The 24,259-nt window shown below is 38.0% G+C and overlaps 1 non-coding gene across 1 annotated transcript; it reads left to right on the top strand.

Annotated features, from left to right (window-relative positions):
• The first annotated feature begins 23,071 nt into the window (after nucleotides 1-23,071).
• Nucleotides 23,072-23,147, top strand: TRNAT-CGU (transfer RNA threonine (anticodon CGU)). Its single transcript has one exon. It is a non-coding gene; the product is annotated as a tRNA-Thr (tRNA).
• The last annotated feature ends 1,112 nt before the right edge of the window (nucleotides 23,148-24,259 follow it).

The raw sequence follows: 24,259 nt of genomic DNA, 5'->3' as shown, positions 1-24,259 counted from the left end.
CTCTCACCTTTAAAAAAAAAAATCTTAGTTTAATACATTTTGCTATAATTGATTTAAAAATTTAGTTTTAAGTTTAGATTATTTTATATTTGGTATTAATAGATGCTGTAGTTTTAAAAAGATTACTAACAATATCTCATATGCCCAAACAGAAAAAGTGTATTATTGGTAGGGCATTCATTAAGTCTTAAAATTCATTTTTGAACCTCATCTAGTAATTTTAAAAGGTTTTTGTTAAAACTCAGCTAGTAAAGTTCCATCTTCTCTAACGTAAGTCAATTGTGCTTGAAAAATAATTAGAAAGTAATCTATTTTTATATTTTCAGAAAATGAATTCAAAATACACTAGAACCTTTCATTTGGAAAATATTTTGAGTAGAGTATTCTAATTTCAAGATTATCATTTGTACAGATGAGACATTTGATAAACATCATTTTGCCAGCAAAGTAACATAATAATAGAAATATTTTCTCCTGAATTCTTTTTATATAGAAGACTTCTTTTTGAAAAGCTGTTTCTTACTTGTTGTTAAAATATCACCTTTATCTTGAAGGATCAAATTAATGACATTGGTTTTTAAGGAAAGATCTGTTAGCAGCACATTAGTTGTCTTATCAAAAGTCAACTTTGTAATCCAGGTCTTTTGGTAAAAGTGTTTAATTTATCTTTAAATTCAAGAAGGCTACATTGAATGGCCAGTAGTTGCCGCCATCGTGGCCATTCACATGCAGGTTCTCATTGAATTCAGGCAGATGGTAAAGAAGCAGTGGAGCCAAAAAATGATGGGCCATTCCTTTATTTGTCTCATACCAGCCGACTAGCAAACGCACACAGGAAAAACACTTCCTTCTTCATTCAGAGCTCACAAAGCCACTGACACATTATCTGGTTCCACAACCAGGAGAATCCTCTCTTATTTCTCCTAGAATTAAAGGCCTCACCAGTCCCAAAGCCACTCACCTCTAGTTCCCCATCTGCACTACTCTGTCAACATGGCTTTTTTTTGTGACAGAGACAGAGAGAGACAGAGAGAGAGAGAGACAGATAGGGACAGACAGACAGGAAGGGAGAGAAATGAGAAAAATCAATTCTTTTTTGTGGCACCTTAGTTGTTCATAGATTGCTTTCTTATATGTGCCTTGACTGGGGAGGGGGGTGCTACAGCAGACCAAGTAACACCTTGCTCAAGCCAGGAAACTTGGGCTCAAGCTGGTGAGCCTTGCACAAACCAGATAAGCCTACGCTCAAGCAGCCACCTCGGGGTCTTGAACCTGGGTCCTCTGCATCCCAGTCCAATGCTCTATCCACTGAGCCATCACCTGGTCAGGTCACCAAGGCTTCTTACTCTGAAAAACTGGCTTCTCTCTCTTTCCCTGCCATCTTGGCTTCTCTTTCCTTCTCCTTCTTCTTGTTTCTTTTTAAAACTTTTCTGGCTCTGAAAACCTCTCCTCCAGCAAACATTAGCATAATAATGGCCCTTCCCAAGCAGGAAGGTAATGAGCAATTTTACAGAGTACATATCTGGTGCTGTTCAGTACCATTTTTAACAATAAAGGTGAGCAAACTCAAAAAAATACAAATTTTACAAACTCATTTGCCCAACATTACATACATTGAGTGGAGGCATCAGTGTGAAAACTCTAAATTAAATTGTCTCATTAATCTTAATAAAATTGAGTTTTATTTTCCTTTTCCTCCCCACTCCAATGAATCAGGTTGCCTGTCCCTTTGGGTGCATGTAAAGCCAGTAGCCACGGCCACCATCACAGCTGCCTGGCCCATGCAGGTTCACATTTGATTCGGACAGACAATAATGAAACAACGGAGCCAAAAACTGGTGGGCCGTCATCTTTATCCTAGCTTGTACCCGGCGGGCAAGAAATACACACAGTGGGAAAACATTTCCCTTTTCATTCAGGGCTCCCAAAACCACTGATTTATCTGAGTTTTCTAGAATCAAAGGTTCTATCTCACCAGCCTTATTCACCTCTGTTCTCCATCTCCTCTCTGCACAAAACTCTGCACTAACTGGCTTCTCCTTCAACACTCCACCATCTTGACTGCCTCTCCTCTCCTCCACATGGCCTTTCTATGCTCTCCTTTCTCTGCTCTCTCCTCTAATGCTAATCTCAGGAACTGAGAGAGAGTAAGCTCCCGGTCTGCCCCATTTTATAGTATAGAAATCAAAACCTTTAATTCAATATAGAAACAAGGAAGTCTCTGATACAAAGTCACTTATCCGAGGCATAATGGGATTCCTCATGAGAGTGTACCACCCTATATCAAAAAAGTCTTAAAACTAAGCCTTAGGCTATAAGGATAATGCCTGCTTACAGCCTGTTTCCCCACATCCCATGCAAACTATAAGCGAGCAAACATATATATCATTATTTACAAACTTATTTGTAATAATAAGACCAATAGTGCATATAGCCCCTGTGGACAAAACTGATGGGTTATTTATTTACCTTTGTTTGTTGGATTCAATCTACCTTTCCATGCTCTATTCTGTAAAGCTGCAACTTGGAAAACGCAATCCACATTTCTCAGATTCTATTGGTCCCTGGCTACCCCTTGGGTTGTACGAAATGGGAGGTAACACATAGACTGGAATGCAAGAAGAGAAGAGAACTTTGTTTTTTTTTCTGGTTTTCTTATTAGCATTGCTCCAGTGATAGTATTTTGTCCAGACAACAACAGTCCAGCCCAGCAGGGGTAGTTCACTCCAATTTCTAGTTTCTTTCAGCACTTTCAGAGCTGGCCTCATCATGACCTTGGGGTCTCAGCAGGAGCTAGGTGGCCTTTCTTTTTTAAAGGTCTGAGCATATACTCTGTAGAGGATTCTTCTGCATTTCCCTAACTCTTCCACTCTGTTCTCTGACTTCAGGCTGGTGTCTGCTTCCTTAACTTATTATCTCTGGGTTTAAAAAAAAATGTTCTTCTTTCATCCTTTCACTCTTTCGACACCTGTGTAAGTATTTCTCTGTATTAAATTCCCTTTTATGAAATACTTACTATGGTTTCTGTACTTTTATTGTACCTTAACTTATATAACTGATTTAGATAAGAAACCTTAGAAGTTTCCACCTCATTTAAAACAGGAGAAAAATAAAGATGACTAGATATACTAAAAATCTAAATATGAAAAGCAAAACTTTACAATTTGAAAGAGAATTAAGGGTAATGTCATTATGACCTCAGGAAAGAATGTTTAAAGAAGACATAAATATCACAAGTCAAATGAAAAAATGATAAATTTGATTAAATTTAAGTATAAAATGCCTGTATTATGAAAGATACCATAAGAAAAGACAAGTAATACACTAGGATGAGATATTTATAAAACTTATAATCAATAAATCATTAAAATTTAAACGATTAGAAAAAATTCTAAAAATTAAGGAAAACAAACAATTCAATAGAAAAAATGAGTCAATGACTTAAATGAAACCTCAATGTCTAAGAAATATATTAAAAGTTTCTCAACATTATTTGTAAACATAGAAACTCAAATAAAAGCAGTAAAGAGACACCCTTTCAACATGAAGGTAAAATTTAAGTCTGATAATGCTAAAATTTAAGTCTGCAAGGGCAATGATGTTGGAAAAGAGATGCTCATATACAAGGGTGAGCAAAAGTAGGTTTACAGTTATAACTACACAAAACACAGTTTATTCTTTTATTATCTATTTATTTATTCTTTTCATCATTAGCCTTATTATTGTTGTTGTTATCTTTACCTGTGATTTATCTCAGGTAATGATGGCTGGTAATTTAATCAGCCACCAATGAAAGTGGATACTTTAACCTACTTTTGCCCACCCTTGTGTTCTAATACAAAGGCATAAATTGTTTCAAGTTCTTTGAAGAATGGTTTGTAAATATCTAATACATTTCAAGATGTACATAACCTATATACATGACCCAACAATTCCACTTATACAATATGCATCAAGAGTCATGTGCTGGGATGTTTGCTGCAACATCGTTAGTAATAGCAGAAGACAAAGCCATTTCTTTATGTACTTTCAAGAATAAGAAATCTTTCCCAATAGACTCCCAGAGTTCTGTCACATTGCCTTACATAGTCCACTCAGTGAGAAGGAATAAGGCTACCATGATTGCTTAGACTATTTGGTATTCACCCTTGACATAAGAATAGGTCCCTTTTTCTGAGGAAGGAAACCCAATGAAATTGATGCTCTGTCAGCAAGGGTCAATTAACGGTCAAGGAAACATCAACTCAAGGAAATCAAAAGCAATGTAAGATACAGAAAGATTTGCACAATTTTGTGTCTTTGTAAATATTTTTGAAACACTGAAAGCAAAGAATATATTTTGTAAATATACTAACAGATATAGTGAGTGGTCAACAGCAAAGGAGGGCACTTTACACAGTGGTTATTGGGCTGCCTCATTGCACAACTGGAGTTCTATGTGCACAGCTTGCATCTCTTGGCAGTGTGCCAGATACAGTGGTCTCATAGTTTTGTTTAGGAAAAGAAAGAGGGGGATAACATGAGGAGGGAGACATCAGCGACAGCTACACATTTTATTTCTTTTAATAAAGGAGCAAATGTAGCAATATGTTAACATTTGTAAAATCTGGCAGGCAAAATGAAATCCATCATTTTAAATATCAAATAGTTTGAACCTGAAGCTGAGGGTACACTTTGTTGTGTTGAAATTTCTGTGTGTTGATTAGTTGGCTTTTTGAGAAAAAAGGAAAGAGTTATTTCAAAGTACAAAATTGGTACATTTTAACCCAAAGCAAATAAATATATTTACTTTGGCAAAACTGCTCAAGATTTATGAATGATGATTAAAATGATCAAAATCTTAGCATTTCATTGTTACAATTCCAAAAAGGCCATTCTCGAATGTGAATTCCCAGACAAATGTCAATGTGGCTTTTGGCTATTTTTTTTTAATAGCTAGCTTGTTTTGGGTTATTCTTTCATGTAAATCACTGGGAAACAGGTAAGTTTCTGTTTCCTTCCGAAACTAATTTCTGCATACGTATAACCCTGAAAGGATATATGTGGGCAGGATCACTGCTTAAGCCCTGGGAAATATATTTTAGCTGATCATAAACATATTCCCTGTTTTTCCTTTTCTTTTTTCCTCTCTCTCTCTCTCTCTCTCTCTCTTTTTCTTTCTTTCTTTCTTTCTTTCTTTCTTTCTTTCTTTCTTTCTTTCTTTCTTTCTTTCTTTCTGTTGTTCTTTTTCTCTCAATATTTCTTTTTTTCTTTCTTTATCTCTTTCTTTCCTTCTTTATTTTTTTGGTCATTTACACTAGTATACATCTTGACTTCCTATGAAAAATTGTCAGGTCAACTTGCCATTTGTTAGTTCTCTTTCATCCTCATTTTTATGGCATGAAAGAGCTTCTATATCAATTGGGAGAAATAGGGATTCACATAGCCTCTTTCCCAAGAACTTCAGTGAGCTCTTTTTTCCCAGGTAGGGACCAAGAGGAAAAGTATATTTCATTTTGACTATTAAAATCTTACACTGTTTGGAATGTTGCACATGCTTTTTAATAAGGACCTCCTGGCTGATTTTTTTTGCCATAAATATTTAGCAAGCCCAACGAAAAATATTTCCAAAGAGCTGCAACTAAGCTGGCAACCCTTCATTTTACATTCTAGAACAATGTAAAATGGTTCCCATGTGCCCCTTTACCTACTGAAAATACTGTGTATGGAGGTGGTTGGCACAGATCTCAGAGGCCACAGCCTCCCTTGGGGTCCTCAAGTCACTTCTGGTTTATAAATTCATTGATTAGAAATAGATCTTGCATTGGAAACTCTACTGGAAATACAGGTTGCCTGTGATCTGAAGTGAGGTAGGGAGGGTTTCCCATCCTTTCACTGTCTCTCCACCTTCATTTCCCCAAGAACAAAGGAGGGCTATTTGAAGATACTCCATTGAGAGCCTAGGTAGACAAACCTCATCATAAAAGTACTGGCACTATCATCAGTACCTAAATATCAGATTAAAGAAAAACTCAGTTCAGAGTCATAACATAGCTCTTCCTGAATCGGTCTTACTAAAAAAATAAAGAGGTATCCTTTGTTACTTGTGTTCCATGCACGTACAATAATATTATAAATACTAATTGTTTGCTAGTTAAGAAATCCTTCTCTTTCTCAAACTGTTTGTTTATGGATGTTATGTTATGGGTTTGCATCATTAATCTTTAGACAAGACTGCTGTTTAGTGGTTTTAAAGAGAGCAATTTAGTGGTGGGTGTAGCTTGAATGATGCAAAAGAATGGTATTAGAGGTCATTTTGGAGACAAATGTAATGGTGCTATTTTTCACTTACTTCAAAAAGAATATGAGCAGAGGAATTCTACTGACAACTCACCTTAAATGAACTTCTTAGCCACAGTCTCAGTTTTCACTCGAGTTAGCACAAGATTTTTATGTCTACTTGTCACACCATCATTTTAGAGAGCACCTATAGCGTTGTTTCCCTGATCATGTTGAATCTGTTCAATTCCAACTAGAATCAGCTTCAGATTTTATAAAGAAGGAGTAAATATGATTTAAATGTATTTTTTACCTATAGAAACACTTGGAGTGAGTATTCTTTATGTTTTGTATTAAGGTCTTTCTATTAGAAGCTGAAACACTTCCATATGTAAAATTTCATTTGTCTTCACTCAACTGCTACAATGTAAGTTGGGGTCAGGTTTTAATTATTTCCTCATGTTCATGCTATTATTTTATGGTAAGTGAAGACTTCGAAGATATTGTCTCAAAGTAGAGTAAAGGAAATCACTGTTTCTTTTCCTGAAAACGTGCATTGCCATCTAGCTTTGGCAGGCCTGTGCCTGACCTTTTGTTCTTTCTATTATCTAAATACTTACTTGACTTTAAGAAACCAGCCATGTATGTCTGGAATTATTACTACATGTAATCCTCAGATTGCAATACTCTTACAACTAAGAAAAGGGTAATCTTGGCCATGCTGAGGTTTTAAAAACATATAAGTTAAGGCATGGGACCACTGTCTGCTTTATCCTCAGCTGGGTGCTTCTGCTTAAAACATCTTGTAAATCCACAGTCTTACACTATGGTTTGGTTAATTAAAGTCTCTATAAAATATTCCAGGTCACAATCCTGTCAGAAAGACACAATAATATCAGAACAGAGGGGAAAATTCCCCCCCAAGTCCTACTATTGTCCTATCTTTATGAGACTTTATGCAATTGTTCTTAACTTCAAGGCCCTAGATTTCTGGAAGTCCTCAAAACACAAAAATAAAACTCCAGAGTTATTTCTAATAAAATTTTAAATCTCACATGCATCAGAAATGTTCACATTACTATTCTGGTTTGCAAGAATATCAACATTGTATAGTAACACTGTAATCTGATGCTAGCTAACAGCTCCAGATGGCTATTTCTTGTGTCTTTGAACACAAATAAACAAACAAATTATTGTTCAAAACAGGTGCTGATCTAGGTAGCACACAGAAATCTCTTCAAACTTGAAGGCTGTGTGGGAAACTATGGTGGTGGGAAGGTTGGCTATTCCAGTTATTAGTTTGGTGTCAGATACCAGTGGAGTGTGCAGAACACTCTACTTCATAGAATTCTTAACTTATTTGAGTTGTTTCCTTATACAGAACTCTGGAGATCCAAGAGCTTCTGAGTTTCATACTAAGAGTACAATAAAAATCCATTAAGAGGAACAGTTAGAAGCAGATAAATCCCACTTTTTACAGTCAGTCCCACTCACTCAATAAACAGATGCATAAAAAGTGACCACTATGTACCAACCTCCCTGCTGGGTACTTGGAACACAAAAGTTTCCCAAAAGACCATTCTTGTCCTCATGGCCATTGAAGTCTAGTAGGGGTGACAGACATTTATCAGATCATCAGAAGTAAAATTATAATCATAATAGATGCTATCAAGGAGTGGTCCATGAAAACCTTGACAAGGGGATTTGACCTACTTGGGGAGTTTTGAAAATTGTCCCCACAGAAGTTAAACTAGAGCTGAAACTGGTAGTTGAGTAGAAATTGATTCATCAAGACTCCCAATTGGGGAGGACAAGATGGCGATAGAGTAGGCGGACGTACCAACTTCCACCTCCCAGAACCAAAATGAATTACAACTTAATTTTAAGAACCATCATCTAAAAAAACCAACTTTGGACTAAACTAAGAGGATTCTTCAACCAAGGAACACTGAAGAAGCCACACTGAGACTGGTAGGAAAAGCGGAAACACAGAGAGGGCTGCCCAGCTCCCCAGAGCGAAAGGCAGCCTGAAGAGACTCCCATGGCAGGAAGTGAGTTCAGCAGACTGAGCCCCACGAACAAAGCCCCAGCCTGCAGCCCCAGAGCCTAGAAGAGGCGTATGGACAGTATTTAGCTGGAAACAAGACAGGATACTGTTTGTGAGAAAGAGACTGATTTCTCAGACCCAGGATTCTTCCTAAAGGGACCACCCAGAAAACCTCTTTCACAACCACTCATCTGGGGCTCTGGGGGACGGGGAGAGAGGAGAGGACAAGAGCAGCAGGGAGAGAGTGTAATCTAGGAGGCACTGAGAGAAACACTTTGAGAGAGAGCCTCCCCTGGGATGAGTCACTCCTCAAATCTGAAGTGAATATTTCCACTGGAAACAGCAATACCACCAAAGGGAAGCAGGATATCAGCCAAACAAACTCTCCCATGGTACTTAGAGCAGAGTCACTTAGAAGGAGGGAGCTTTCGGGACTACAGTAGTGAGTCTTAGGGTCTGAGCTGCAGCAACCCCACCCAAATGGCTGAGGGCTTGCCCGAGAGCAGGCGGTGGCGGAACGTGGAAGCGTGGTTCTGTCAGCAAGGGCGGAAGCCGGCTGGCCACAACAGAGGCCCAGGTGTGAGCTCAGTCTTTCCTGGCTGGGGAAGGGCAGAAGGCCCAGAAGGGGTGGAGACCTGCCCTTGAGCAAGGGTGCAGGAGAGCAGACTTGCCCGGCCCATGAAATCAGAGGCTTGTGGTCTGATGCAGGAGCCAGCTCCTCCCGTGGGGGTGGAGTGAAAGCCCACATCAAGAAGAGTACCATGACTAAGCGAGGGCATGCAGCCTGCCCCCCCCACCCATGGTGCCAAGGCTTGCAGCTGTCCCATCAGTGAGCTCCTTTTGCAGGGGCAGGGCAAAAGCATGGAATCAGGCAGAGATCCGCAGCTGAGCAAAGGTGCTCACCCCTGCCCTCAGGGTTGAACATAACCCCACCCGTGGGGGCAGGGTGAAGGCCGAGGTCACTGAGGCTTGTAGACCCAAGCACATGATCACAGCCCATCCCGTGAAGGAGAGGCAGAAACCACAGCAACAACTCCAGTGAGCTGGCACCAGCAATGCCCACATCTGAATGCTCTAGGCAGCAGCAGCAGAGGGGGTGGCAGGCCTGCAGACAGACCACACCTAGGGAACACAGAGGCCACACCCAGTGGACTCCAGTGGCCAAAACCTTCTTTTACACAGACAAAATGAGAAGGCAGAGAAATGCAACACAAATGAATCAAGAGAAATCCCCAGAAAAGGACCTGAATGAGTCAGATATAACCAATTTACCAGATGCAGAGTTAAAATAACAATTGTTAGGATGCTCAAAGATCTGAGAACAACAATAGATAGTCATTACGAACACCTAAATAAAGAGATAGCAAATATAAAAAAGGACATTGAAATAATAAAAAAGAATCAGTCAGAAATAACAAATATAATATCAGAAATGAATAACACAATAAAGAAATTAAAAGCAGGATGGATAGAGCTGAGAATTGAATCAACAAATTAGAGGACAAGATAAATGAAGGCACGGAAGTGGAGCAGAAAAAAGAAAAGAGATTCAAAAAGTCTGAGGAAACTCTAAGAGAGCTCTGTGACAACATGAAGAGAAATAACATCCGCATCATAGGGCTTCCAGAAGAAGAGAAAGAACAAGGGATAGAGACTTTGTTCAATCATATCATAGCTGAAAACTTCCCTAAATTAAGGCAGTAAAACATCTCACAAGTTCAAGAAGCACAGAGAACTCCATTAAAGAGAAACCCAAAGAAATCTACACCAAGGCACATCATAATTAAAATACCAAACCTAAGTGATAAAGAGAAAATATTAAAAGCTCCTAGAGAAAAAAAAGACTTTCACCCCATAAACATGACTTCCGACTTCTCAACAGAAACATTTGAGGCCATAAGGGAATGGCAAGAAATATTCAAAGTACTGCAGAACAAGAGCGTACAACCAAGACTACTTTATCCAGCAAGGCTATTGTTTAAAACTGAAGGGGAAATAAAAAGCTTTCCAGACAAAAACAAAACAAAACAAAACAAAACTCAAGGAATTCACTACAACCAAAATAATGCTGCAAGAAATGCTGAGGAGCCTGTTGTAAACAGATCAAAGGGAAAAAGAATATAGCAAAAGAGGAATACAGTTTTAAAGAATAAAATGGCAATAAACAACTACATATCAATAATAACCTTAAATGTAAATGGATTAAATGATCTGATCAAAAGACATAGGGTAGCTGCATGGATAAGAAAACAGGACCCATTCATATGCTGTCTACAAGAGACACACCTTAAAACAAAAAATGCACATAGACTGAAGATAAAAGGATAGAAAAAGGTATTTCACACAAATGGAAACGAAAAAAAAGCTGGGGTAGCAATACTTATATCAGACAAAATAGACTTTAAAACAAAGGCTATAATAAGAGATAAAAAAGGTTACTACATAATGATACAGGGAGCAATTCAACAGGAAGATATAACCATTATAAATATCTACACACCTAATATAGGAGCACCTAAATATATAAAGCAGACTTTGATGGATATAAAGGATGAGATCAACAGCAATACTATAATAGTAGAGGATTTCAATACCCCACTAACATCACTAGATAGATCCTCAAGAAAGAAAATTAACAAAGAAACAGCAGACTTAAAGGACACACTAGATCAACTCGATTTAATATATATCTACAGAACCTTTCACCCTAAAGCAGCAGAATATACATTCTTTTCAAGTGCTCATGGTACATTCTCTATGATAGACCACATGTTAGGGCACAAAAAGGGCCTCAACAAATTTAAGAAGATTGAAATTATATCAAGCACTTTCTCCGATCACAATGGCATGAAACTAGAAATCAACCACAACAGAAAAACTGAAAAATACTCAAACACTTGGAAACTAAATTGCATGTTATTAAATAATGAATGGGTTAACAATGAGATCAAAGAAGAAATAAAAAAATTCCTAGAAATGAATGATAATGAGCATACATCAACTCAAAATGTATGGGACACAGCAAAAGCAGTGCTGAGAGAGAAGTTCATAGCATTACAGGCATACCTTAAAAAGCTAGAAAAAGCTCAAATAAACAACTTATTTATGTCTAAATAAATAGAAAAAGAACTGTGTCTAAAAGAACTAGAAAAAGAACAGCAAGTAAAGCCCAGAGGTAGTAGAAGGAAGGAAATAATAAAGATCAGAGCAGAAATAAATGATATAGAGGCTAAAGAAACAATACAGAGGATCAATGAAACCAGGAGCTGGTTCTTGAAAAGGTAAACAAGATCGATGAACCTTTAACCAGAATCACCAAGAAAAAAAGAGAGAAGACTCAAATAAATAAAATAAAAATGAGAGTAGAGAAATAACAACTGACACAACAGAAATACAAACTATTGTAAGAAAATACTATGAAGAACTGTATGCCAAAAAACTAGACAACCTAGATGAAATGGACAAATTCCTTGAAACATATAATTTTCCAAAAATTAATCTGGAAGAATCAGAAAATGTAAACAGACCAATTATAACAAATGGAATCAAAATAGTTATAAAAGAACTCCCCAAAAAGAAAAGTCCTGGGCCTGATGGCTTCATAAGTGAATTCTACCAAATATTCAAAGAAGAACTGGCCCTGGCCGGTTGGCTCAGTGGTAGAGCATCGGCCTGGCGTGCGAGGGACCCGGGTTCGATTCCCGGCCAGGGCATATAGGAGAAGCGCCCATTTGCTTCTCCACCCCCACCCCTTCCTTCCTCTCTGTCTCTCTCTTCCCCTTCTGCAGCCAAGGCTCCATTGGAGCAAAGATGGCCCGGGCGCTGGGGATGGCTCCTTGGCCTCTGCCCCAGGTGCTAGAGTGGCTCTGGTCGAGGCAGAGCAATGCCCCGGAGGGGCAGAGCATCACCCCCTGGTGGGTAAAGCGTCGCCCCTGGTGGGCATGCCGGGTGGATCCCGGTCGGGCACATGCGGGAGTCTGTCTGACTGTCTCTCCCCATTTCCAGCTTCAGAAAAATACAAAAAAAAAAAAAAAAAAAAAAAAAGAACTAACTCCTATCCTTCTCAAGCTATTTCAAAAAATTCAAGAGGAAGGAAGACTTCCAAGCTCCTTTTATGAGGCGAGCATAATTCTGATTCCAAAACCAGGCAAAGACAACACAAAGAAAGAAAATTATAGGCCAGTACCCCTGATGAATTTAGATGCTAAAATCCTCAACAAAATATTAGCAAACCAGATCCAGCAATATATGAAAAAAATCATACACCATGATCAAGTGGCATTTATTCTTGGGAGGCAAAGCTGCTACAATATTCACAAATCAATCAATGTGATTCATCACATAAACAAAAGAAAGGAGAAAAATCACATAATCATTTCAACACATGCAGAAAAAGCATTTGATAAAAACCAGCACCCATTCATGATCAAAACTCTCAGCAAAGTGGGAATACAGGGAACATACGTCAACATGGTAAAGGCCATCTATGACAAACCCACAGCCAACATCATACTCAATGGGCAAAAATTAAAAGCAATCCCCTTAAGGTCAGAAACAAGGCAGGGGTGCCTCCTTTCACCACTCTTATTCAACATAGTTCTGGAAGTCCTAACCACAGCAATTAGACAGGAAAAAGAAATAAAAGGCATCAAAATTGGAAAAGAAGAAGTAAAACTATCATTATTTGCAGATGATATAATATTGTATATAGAAAACCCTAAAGTCTCAGTCAAAAAACTACTAGACCTGATAAATGAATTCAGCATGGTGGCAAGATATAAAATTAATACTCAGAAATTAGAGGCATTTTTATACACTAACAATGAACTGTCAGAAAGAGAAATTATGAAAGCAATCCCCTTCACCATTGCAACCAAAAAATTAAAGTACTTAGGAATAAATTTAACCAGGGAGATTAAAGACTTGTATTCAGAAAAATATAAAACTTTGATTAAAGAAATCAAGGAAGATACAAACAAGTGGAAACTTATACCGTGCTCATGGTTAGGAAGAATAAACATCATTAAAATGTCTATATTACCCAAAGCAGTTTATAAATTCAATGCAATACCGATTAAAATACCAATGACTTACTTCAAAGATATAGAACACATATTCCAAAAATTTATATGGAACCAAAAGAGAACACGAATGGCCTCAGCAATCTTGAAAAGGAAGAATAAAATGCGAGGTATCACACTTCCAGATATCAAGTTATACTACAAGGCCATTGTACTCAAAACAGCCTGGTACTGGCATAAGAACAGGCATATAGATCAATGGAACAGAACAGAGAACCCAGAAATAAACCCACAATTTTATGGACAACTGATATTTGACAAAGGAGGTAAGAGTATACAATGGAGTAAAGACAGCCTCTTCAACAAATGGTGTTGGGAAAATTCGACAGCTACATGCAAAAAATGAAACCACCAACTTACACTATTTATAAAAAGAAACTCAAAATGGATAAAAAACTTAAATGTAAGGCGTGAAACCATAAGCATCTTAGAAGAAAACATAGGCAGTAAGCTTTCTGACATGTCTTGCAGCAATTATTTGCTGATTTATCTCCACGGGCAAGGAAAATAAAAGACAGGATAAACAAATGGGACTATATCAAACTAAAAAGCTTTTGCACAGCTAAAGACAATAAGAACAGAATAAAAAGACAAACTGCACAATGGGAGGACATATTTGACAATATGTCTGATAAGGGGTTAATAACCAAAATTTATAAAGAACTTGTAAAACTCAATACCAGGAAGACAAACAATCCAATCAAAAAATGGGTGAAAGAAATGAATAGACACTTCTCCAAAGAGGACATACAGATGATCAATAGGCATATGAAGAAATGCTCAACATCACTAATCATTAGAGAAATGCAAATTAAAACTACAATGAGATATCACCTCACAGCAGTCAGAATGGCGCTCATGAACAAAACAACACAGAATAAGTGCTAACGAGGATGTGAAGAAAAGGGAACCCTCCTACACTGTTGGTGGGAATGCAGACTGGTGCAGCCACTGTGGAAAACAGTATGAAGATTCCTCAAAATATTAAAAATTGGACTGCCTTTTGACCCAGCTATCCCACTTTTAGAAATATACCTCAAGAACACCATAGCACTGTTTGAAAAGAAGAAATGCACCCCCATGTTTATGGCAGCATTGTTCACAATAGCAGAGATCTGGAAACAGCCCAAGTGTCCATCAGTGGACGAGTGGATTAAAAAGTTTTGGTATATATATACTATGGAATACTACTCAGCCATAAGAAATGATGACACCGGATCATTTACAACAATATGGATGAACCTTGATAACATTATACTCAGCAAAATAAGTAAATCAGAAAAAACTAAGAACTATATGATTCCATACACAGGTGGGACATAAAAATGAGACTCAGAGACATGGACAAGAGTGTGGTGTGTACAGGGTGAGGGGGAGGAGAGAAAGGGTTTTAGGGGAGGGGAGGGGCACAAAGAAAACCAGTTAGAAGGTGACAGAAGACGATTTGACTTTGGGTCATGGAAATGCAACATAATCAAATGTCAAAATAACCTGGAGTTGTTCTCTCTGAACATATGTACCCTGATTTATCAATGTCACCTCATTAAAATAAAAAAAAAGCATCTATAGTCTGAAAAAAAAAAGACACCCAATTGGCTGGAAGAAATAGTCTAACCAAAGGAACTATTTATGTGTTAGGAGGAAGTCCGGTAAGTAGAGGACTTGAAATAAGACCAGTGCGGTGGTGAGAATAGCAAGAACATGGGAGAGTCAGTGGGAAGTGAGATTGAAAATGTAGTGTTCAAAGTTCCATCGTGAACAGCTTCTCCAAAATTTTGCCTTACCTTAAAATGGGAAGATATTGAAGGAGGGTGAAAGTATGTTATATGATCAAACTTGTGTGCTGTTTTTTGTTTGTTTGTTTTACAAATCAATTACTTACAAAGAAAGAAGGCTGGAGGTAGGGAAGAGATATGAATTAGAATTCTATTGCTATATTGCAGAGATTATTGTGGCCATGACTCTTGCAGAGTTGGTAAAAATAGAAGCAAATAAAATCAAGAGATTGAAGAATTTCCCTTGAACTCTTTGTAGCCCTAGATAATTCTTCTTTTTAGATGTCTTTGCATGTATCCCAGGTCAAGTTTTCTTCCTTGGCTTTCCACTCTCTATCAAAGGATCTCCCAGTGTCTGCATTAGATCCCAGCCTCACTAGATTTATTTGCCTTTTTCTATGACTTGTGGTTCATGGCCCCTGGTACGGACTGCTCCTATATTGTTAAGTTGGCCTGAGTTAACTGCTTTCTATAGCTAGTGCACTAACTGTCACCCAGGGCATGATGAGTATAACTCAAATGCTGGAGGTAATATCCACTTCCATATCAAGCTGGTCCCTAGACAGGGCAGCCTTTATAAAACGTGAAGATTCCACTTTGGCCACTTGACCACCAGGATTACTTGTTAGTGCTATATTTTATTTCTTTCTTCCAGTATACACTACTGTTTGGAGAAAAAAACCCTGAAAGTTTACAGTTGTGAACATGGTCCCACCAGATGCAAATGCCACCTCCTTCTATGACAGGGGTCCCCAAACTACGGCCTGTGGGCCACATGCGGCCCCCTGACGCCATTTATCCGGCCCCCGCCGCACTTCCGGAAAGGGCACCTCTTTCATTGGTGGTCAGTGAGAGGAGCACAGGATGCAGATGTTGGAGTACTGTATGTGGCAGTGCCACAAAGCGTGGCATCACTCAAGTACAGTACTACTTCCGGTGACTCGGGATGGCTCCGGAAGCGCGTCATATCACTTGTTACGGCTAGCAGTGACAAATATGGAACTGGACATTGACCATCTCATTAGCCAAAACAGGCCCATAGTTTCCATTGGAATACTGGTCAGTTTGTTGATTTATATTTACTTGTTCTTTATTTTAAATATTGTATTTGTTCTCGTTTTGTTTTTTTATTTTAAAATAAGATATGTGCAGTGTGCATAGGGATTTGTTCATAGTTTTTTTTATAGTCCGGCCCTCCAACGGTCTGAGGAACAGTGAACTGGCCCCCTGTGTAAAAAGTTTGAGGACCCCTGTTCTATGACATAGCAAGGTTCCTGATTTAGTACTCGGAGAGCAAGAAAATCAAAGCCAACTTCAGTAGAACATCTATGTTCTTATCATTGACTTCTAAGGACGACTGTATCAGTGGCATTGGCTAAGGTTGTGTAATAAAGTGAACTTTATTGCCCATTTGTTTTATATAATATGTGCAATGAGTACTTAGAACATGTCTAGGCACGAACAAATTAACTAAAGCTAAGTATTTTGTCTGATTTTCCCATTTATAGTTAAAAAGAAAATTAATTTATAAAGAATAGTTGTATTCCAAAGTCTAATCAAAAAAATTCAACAAGAGAAGAAAAGGAAAGAAATTTGGTTGAAACTAGAACCAAGTCAGGACAAGAAAAAAATGGACAAAATAAGGATATTTTTGGTTTGGAGGTAGCGTGGGGAAAATGAGTTGATTCCTATTCTGTCAGCACAGAGCAAAAACTGGAATTGGTGAATAATCTGATGGACATGACGTGACCGCGCATGCCCCAGCTGGGTTCACTCCATCTTTTTAGGCTGCTGTAACTGCCCCAGTTTTCTTGAAGTTTGAGCTTCTGGACTGAAAACCAGTCTAGACATTTTATTTTCCTATTTTCCAGAGGAATCTCAGATGGTAACCCTACCAGCATGTCAAATTGAGAACCTGCATTGATCTCACTTCATGACTGGCAATATCCAAGACAATTCAAAGGAATATGGAACTATTTTCATTTTGTAAGAAAGTAAATGTTATCTCAAAGTCTGTTATGTGAATTGTTAAAAAGAAAAAAAATGTTAATGCAAACTTTGTCAATGCTTGTTTAAATACTAATATTAAAACAAAGAATGTCAGAATTTTCACCTTTTCTGTCATTTCTGAACATATTTACATATTTAAGCCAAGAATTCTTGAATTTAAACAAAAACATGAAGATGTCATGAAATGAATGGAGGGCTCAGAATGAAGATATAAACAAGTTCAAGTTTTAATTCCACCTATGTGATCTGGGACTAGCTGGTTTATCTCTGAGTGCCCATTTCTTCATTTAAAGAAGTAGCAAGTAGAAAACCTATCTACCTTGAATACTTGTCGAGTTCATTTAGAATTGATGTGTAAATTTGCCCTTATGTAATAGACCTACTAATTAATATTAAACATTTTTAAATGAAGAAGCAAGATGGTTTTTTTGTATGTGTGTGTGTGTGTGAAAAAGACAGAGAGAGAGGCAGAGAGAGGGACAGATAGGGACAGACAGATGAGATATGAGAAGAATTAATTCTTCATTGTGGTACCTTAGTTGTTCATTGATTGCTTTCTCATATGTGCTTTGACCAGGGGGCTACTACAGAGGGAGTGACCCCTAGCTTAAGCCAATGACCTTGAGTTCAAGCTAGTGACCATGGGATCATGTCTATGATTTTATGTTCAAGCCAGTGACTCCGCGTACCAGCTGGTGAGCTCTGCTCAAGCCGGTGGACCTCGGGGTTTCCAACCTGGGCCCTCTGCCTGCCAGGCCGACGCTGTATCCACTGTGCCACCACCTGGTCAAGCAAAAGATACTGTTAAATTAATTATACAACTTGGCCTGGGTAAATGTTCTGGACCTTTAGATTGACATGGCTCTGATACCCTACCAGCTTAAACAAGCAAATTCAAATTTAAGTTTGTAAATGCCTCGAGGTTACAAAATCGAAACCAAAGAACAATCACAAACAGCCAACTAGGCTTTCAGCTATAGCCAATCAAATGATTTTTTAAATTTGCTTCTGAACCTTTGTTATATAAAGTTTTTCCTCACTTTTGGTTGGTGGAGTGCTACTAACCTCTTCAGGTTCGGTTCTACCCAATTGGTATCAATAATTGCTTAAATAAACTCTTACAAATTTCAATATGTCTCACTTTACCTTTCTTTTTTGTTTCTTTTTAGAGATTAAATGGAAAGGGCTGATATTGGTCCACAGGATCACACAGGTGTCAAATGTACATCTCCATGGCACATGGCATATGATACATTGCATTGTGTACCCATCACCCAAAGTTAATTTGTTTTTTAACAATATAAAAGGCCTAATTTAAGTTTGTGTTATTTTGAAAAATCTTGTAACCCAAAAATGTAAATTATACTTTAACAAAATAAATATATTATACATTTTAATTTAGAGAAATAATATAAAATATAATATAAGTAGTTGGTAAAGGCATTTCTTGGGAAAATTAATTTTTAAAATTACTGACTTTTTTTTTTTTTTTTTTTTTTTTTTTTTATTTTTTCTGAAGCTGGAAACAGGGAGAGACAGTCAGACAGACTCCCGCATGCGCCCGACCGGGATCCACCCGGCACGCCCACCATGGGGCGACACTCTGCCCACCAGGGGGCGATGCTCTGCCCATCCTGGGCGTCGCCATGTTGCGACCAGAGCCACTCTAGCGCCTGAGGCAGAGGCCACAGAGCCATCCCCAGCGCCCGGGCCATCTTTGCTCCAATGGAGCCTTGGCTGCGGGAGGGGAAGAGAGAGACAGAGAGGAAAGCGCGGCGGAGGGGTGGAGAAGCAAATGGGCGCTTCTCCTGTGTGCCCTGGCCGGGAATCGAACCCGGGTCCTCCGCACGCTAGGCCGACGCTCTACCGCTGAGCCAACCGGCCAGGGCCGACTTTTTTAATTTGAAGAAGGAAAGACCTTGATATAGGCAAAGCATATTACTCTGTGTGTGTGTGTGTGTGTGTGTATAAATTCAGACTTGTCTTTTATATATAAAAAAAATAAATAGAGGCCCTTTGTGAAATTCATAGCATTTGTCCGTTTCTGGACCTGGAGTAAAGGGCAGAAAGTATGTGGAAGAGAGAATTCTTTAATAACATCTAACAACATTTAAGAGTATTGTGCTGAGCACTTGGTTTCTGGTGGTGAGCAAAACGGGACTGGTCTCTGCCACAGCGCTTACAGAGTAGTTATTTCTATTCTCTATATGTTACCACCTTACTTTTTGGTAGAACCTTACACACAGAACATAAATAACAGAGAAATTAGGAAAGTTTTTCTGCATACTTCAAAGTAGCTTGTGAAATGGCTGATAAAAATTCAAGTCCAGTGGTACACACATGGACTTCATTAAATGGTTTATTGGCAGTACAGTAGATGATACACAAGAGTTCCTAAAGAAACATAATTAAAATATATGGTTCTTCTAAAGTAACCAGCCTGAATATTTCTTTTAGGCATCAGATAGATTCCAGTGTGAGAACCAATGATTCACAGACTATCTTAATGTCATCCTTATGGAAAGAGAATTGGTCAGGATGGAGTTCCAAAGTACACTGCTGATGATGCCATAATTCAAGAAATTAGTGTTTGACTCTACTGAATTATTTTATTTGTTATGATATTAATTAATTAATTATTACAAATAGTTTTTGCCTGACCTTTTTTCCTTCTCTACCATATCGAGTTATCAGTTTAGCAAACAAAATTAAAGAACACCTAGTTAAATTTGAATATCAGGTAAAAAAAAAACTCCAATATTTTTTAGTATAAGTATGTTCTGTGCAATATTTGGATCATAGTAATATTAAAATTGAAATTTAACTGGGCATTTTATATCTTATCTAGCAAAGCTACTACCACAATCTACCTTTCTTCCTTGGTATGCATGAGAAACATTCTACATATGCATTTTTATTGTATTCAAGAACCTTGGCTCTGATTCAAAGGTTGGAGAAATTCCTGCTCTGAAGATCTTAATTCATGATAACTGAATCTGTCAGAACAGATTTTACTAACTCAGATCTTAAAGTAGAAGAATGGCTTCAGTGGCTTCTGAGAATCCCATTCTACTTTATGTTTTTGATTGCCTTAAGTCACATGGTCATCAAATTCTAAGATGACTGAAGCTTCATAAAGGCAGGGATGCTGTGTGTCTTTACAGTGCCTGGCATACAACCAAATAGAAGTGCTGATTACAATAGGCATTCAAAATATATATTGGATAAACATAAGAAAAAAAAGTGCTTGAAACTTCCTTATGCCAGAAATAATAAAATAAAGGAAAAACTAGAACAGAAGGTAATTTTCAACTATGCACCTAGAGGGATTAGGCCCTCTAGACCCATCATAGCTAAGCTACATTTTTACATTCATGATTGAAGCTGCATCCTAAGGTAATACATGTAGATTTGTAGGAGGCCTAAGAATCTCTGAAGGGTCAAGCCAAACCAGCAGAGTGGCTCTCCCAGGGGCCATGTAGGGGCATTCAAAAGATAATATTTTGATTCTTAAACCTAAATCCTTTTATGGCTCTTCTGAATCACCTGATGTTTTAATAATCCACAGTGTGAGGCTTTTTAGAGCACTTAAGTATTTTTTTTATTTTTATTTTAGGACTTAAATTGGGGTTTGCAAAGTGGAATCTGTTTATGACTAAGGAAAGCCATTTTGACAATAAATAAATAAATAAATAAATAAATAATAAATAAACAAACAAGCAAATAAATGGGACAATCAAGAAAGAGAATAAAACTAATTTATATTTAATTTGGCCTTTACTTAGTGTAAAGCCAGTAGCTGCGGCCACCATCACAGCCGCCTGGCCCGAGCTGGTTCGCATTTGATTTGGACAAACGGTAATGAAACAACAAAGCCAAGAAATTGTAAGCCTTTACCTTTAATCCTAGCTTGCACCCGGCAGGCAAGAAATACACACAGTGGGAAAACTCTTCCCTTTCCATTCAGGGCTCCCAAAGCCACTGACTTATCCGAGTTTTACTAGGATCAAAGGTTTGTACCTCACCAGCCTTATTCACCTTTGTTCCCTATCTCTTTCTCTCTGCACAAACTGGCTTCTCCTCTCCTCCACATGGCCTTTCTCTGCTCTCCCCCAGCATGGGCTCCTCTGCCCTATTTTATAGTGTAGAAATCAAAACCTTTCATTCAATATACAAACAAGGAAGTCTCTGATACAAAGTCACTTAGGGTGGGAAAGGCCTAGTTTTAAAACTAAGCCTTAGGCCATAACGTCCCTGCCTGCTTACAGCCTGTCCCCCACACCCAATGCAAACTATAAGCAAGCAAACCTATATATCATATTTACAAGCTTATTTGACCAACACTTTGCTATTGGAGGAAATTTAAAGTTGTTCCAGATTTGTCTTTTTGAAAGAATCTCCAAGGGGGAAAGAGTCTTAATACTCCAACCCTGCTTCTTTTTTCACCCCCCCCCCCAATTAAATAATATATATAGTAGTAGAAAAAATGTGGCACTTCTCTCACACCATCCTTTAAGTAGTGACTCACGTTTCAAAGAGAAGACTACTTTCTGATTGTTAACCAAGGAAGGGTCTCACTTAGCTTGAAATCAAGTAGCAGATTTCCACAAGATAAATTATTCCTGAGAGGTAGAGACAGAAAGAGAGAGAGAGATTTGTATGTGCTAATCATAAAGTATGCATTTCTTAAAAGTACTTTTCAATCGCAGCTACCTGAAATGTTTAATAGTACTATGAAGCCATAAAAGATGATAATGAAATATCTAAAGTAGTCAAATTTATAAAAACAAAATAAAATGGTGGCTTCCAAGGGCAGGGAGAGGGAGAAATGAAGAGTTGTTTTATAGGTATGAAGTTCCAATTTTGCAAGATGAAAAAGTTCTAGAAATCCATTGTGCAGCAGTGCGCTCAACACTACTGAACTGTACACTTAAAATGCATCGGATGACAAATAGCACATTAGGTGTTTTATATCACCATTAAGAAAATAATATTCAAATTATATTAAATAAGAATTAAGAATCCTAACATGATTAGGAGGAAAATGCTAATTTTTATATTTGGTTTAGATACATGGTTTTTTGAATTACATATAAAGTACTCATACCAAAATTACATTCGTTTTTCAACATTTACAATGTACCAGGCATTACCTAAGTACTAAAGATATAAAAAACAAATGAGATATCATTCTTTGAATGTGTAACAATCAGAAGAAGAATATAAATTAATGATTATGAACAAATCATAAAATTATTAATTTATATTTTATTAGACATTATAGATTTATTTATGGAAATATAAGGCTATATATTATGCTTTTACATTTCCTTCGACTTTGCTGCACTTTGATTTTCTCATCACTAAAATAGTACTATTGCTGTGAGGATTAAATGAGAAAATGTGCGTGCTCATGTGTGCATGTGTGAGCTTAAATATTTTTTAATAGTTAGAAACAGACATATTAAAATATTCAAGGACTTTTAAAATCTACTGCAGACAGTTTCTTAATTTGACAAATATTTAAAAGAGATTTTTCAGCAACCAGAGAAAAGTCAACTTACAGAAAAAGAAAGAAGTTAACAGAACCAAATGTTAACATGAATTCTAATTAAATATATTGATAAGTATAATGTTTCAAAAATGTATAAAACCCTTTTCTTGAGTTTTAAAAAGGTAAATGTTTTACAAAAATAAAAATATTATGAAATTTTAATGGATACTTAAAATGAATTTGATTCATGTGTTATGGAAGAAGAAGGGTAAAATTAACTTTGTTAGAAAACACTGATAGACATATTAAAATGATTAGGGTTAAAAAACAAACAAACAAACAAAAAACAATTTTTGGTGTTCAAACCAGCAGAGGGGAAAAATGAACGGTTATAAAAAGAAGGAAAGCCCTGGCCAGTTGGCTCAGTGGTAAAGCATTGGCCTCGTGTGCAGGAATCCTGGGTTCAATTCCCGGCCAGGGCACACAGGAGAGGCACCCATCTGCTTCTCCACCCCTCCCCCTCTCCTTCCTCTCTGTCTCTCTCTTCCCCTCCCGCAGCCGAGGCTCCATTGGAACAAAGTTGGTCCCAGGCACTGAGGATGGCTCCATGGCCTCTGCCTCAGGCACTACAATGGCTCTGGTTGTAGCAGAGCAATGCCCCAGATGGGCATGCCAGGTGGATCCCAGTCGGGCGCATGCGGGAGTCTGTCTGACTGCCTCCCCATTTCCAACTTCAGAAAAAAAAAATAAAAATTAAGAAATAAAATTAAAAAATAAAAAGAAGGAAAAACAACAGTCAAATGTTCATCAAAAAGAAACTGGTTTAGTAATAGTAATACTCTACAAAAGAGAATAAAGGCAAAAACCTTGATGAAAATGAAGGTCAGCGCATAATAAGAAGAATACATAATTCTGTAAAAAATTATAATATGTATTAGCTTGAGTATATTTAATAACATAGTCTTAAAATAGATAAAGCAAAAGCCAGTAGCAGCACTGTACTATCAGACAAAAATGTGGACAGTGATGTCAGACTGCTTGGATATAAATCTTGGCTCTACCAATTACTAGCTTTTGGGATTTCTTAACTTCTTGCAACTTTTTTGCCCCTCAATTTCTTCATATACCAACAGGGAAAATGATGCACTCAACTTCATAGACTTGTTGATTTTTTTTTTTTTCTGAAGCTGGAAACAGGGAGAGACAGTCAGACAGACTCCCGCATGCGCCCGACTGGGATCCACCCAGCACGCCCACCAGGGGCGACGCTCTGCCCACCAGGGGTCGATGCTCTGCCCCTCCGGGGCATCGCTCTGCCATGACCAGAGCCACTCTAGCGCCTGGGGCAGAGACCAAGGAGCCATCCCCAGCGCCCAGGCTATCTTTGCTCCAATGAAGCCTTGGCTGCGGGAGGGGAAGAGAGAGACAGAGAGGAAGGAGGGGTGGGGTGGAGAAGCAAATGGGTGCTTCTCCTATGTGCCCTGGCCGGGAATTGAACCCGGGTCCCCCGCACGCCAGGCCAATGCTCTACCGCTGAGCCAACCGGCCAGGGCACTTCATAGACTTGTTGAAAAGATAAAATACATTATTATAT

Source organism: Saccopteryx leptura, chromosome 8 (genome assembly GCF_036850995.1).
Source record: "Saccopteryx leptura isolate mSacLep1 chromosome 8, mSacLep1_pri_phased_curated, whole genome shotgun sequence".
NCBI lineage: Eukaryota > Metazoa > Chordata > Mammalia > Chiroptera > Emballonuridae > Saccopteryx > Saccopteryx leptura.
Note: the sequence above shows the minus strand (reverse complement) of the source record. Positions and strands in the feature narration are given on the sequence as shown.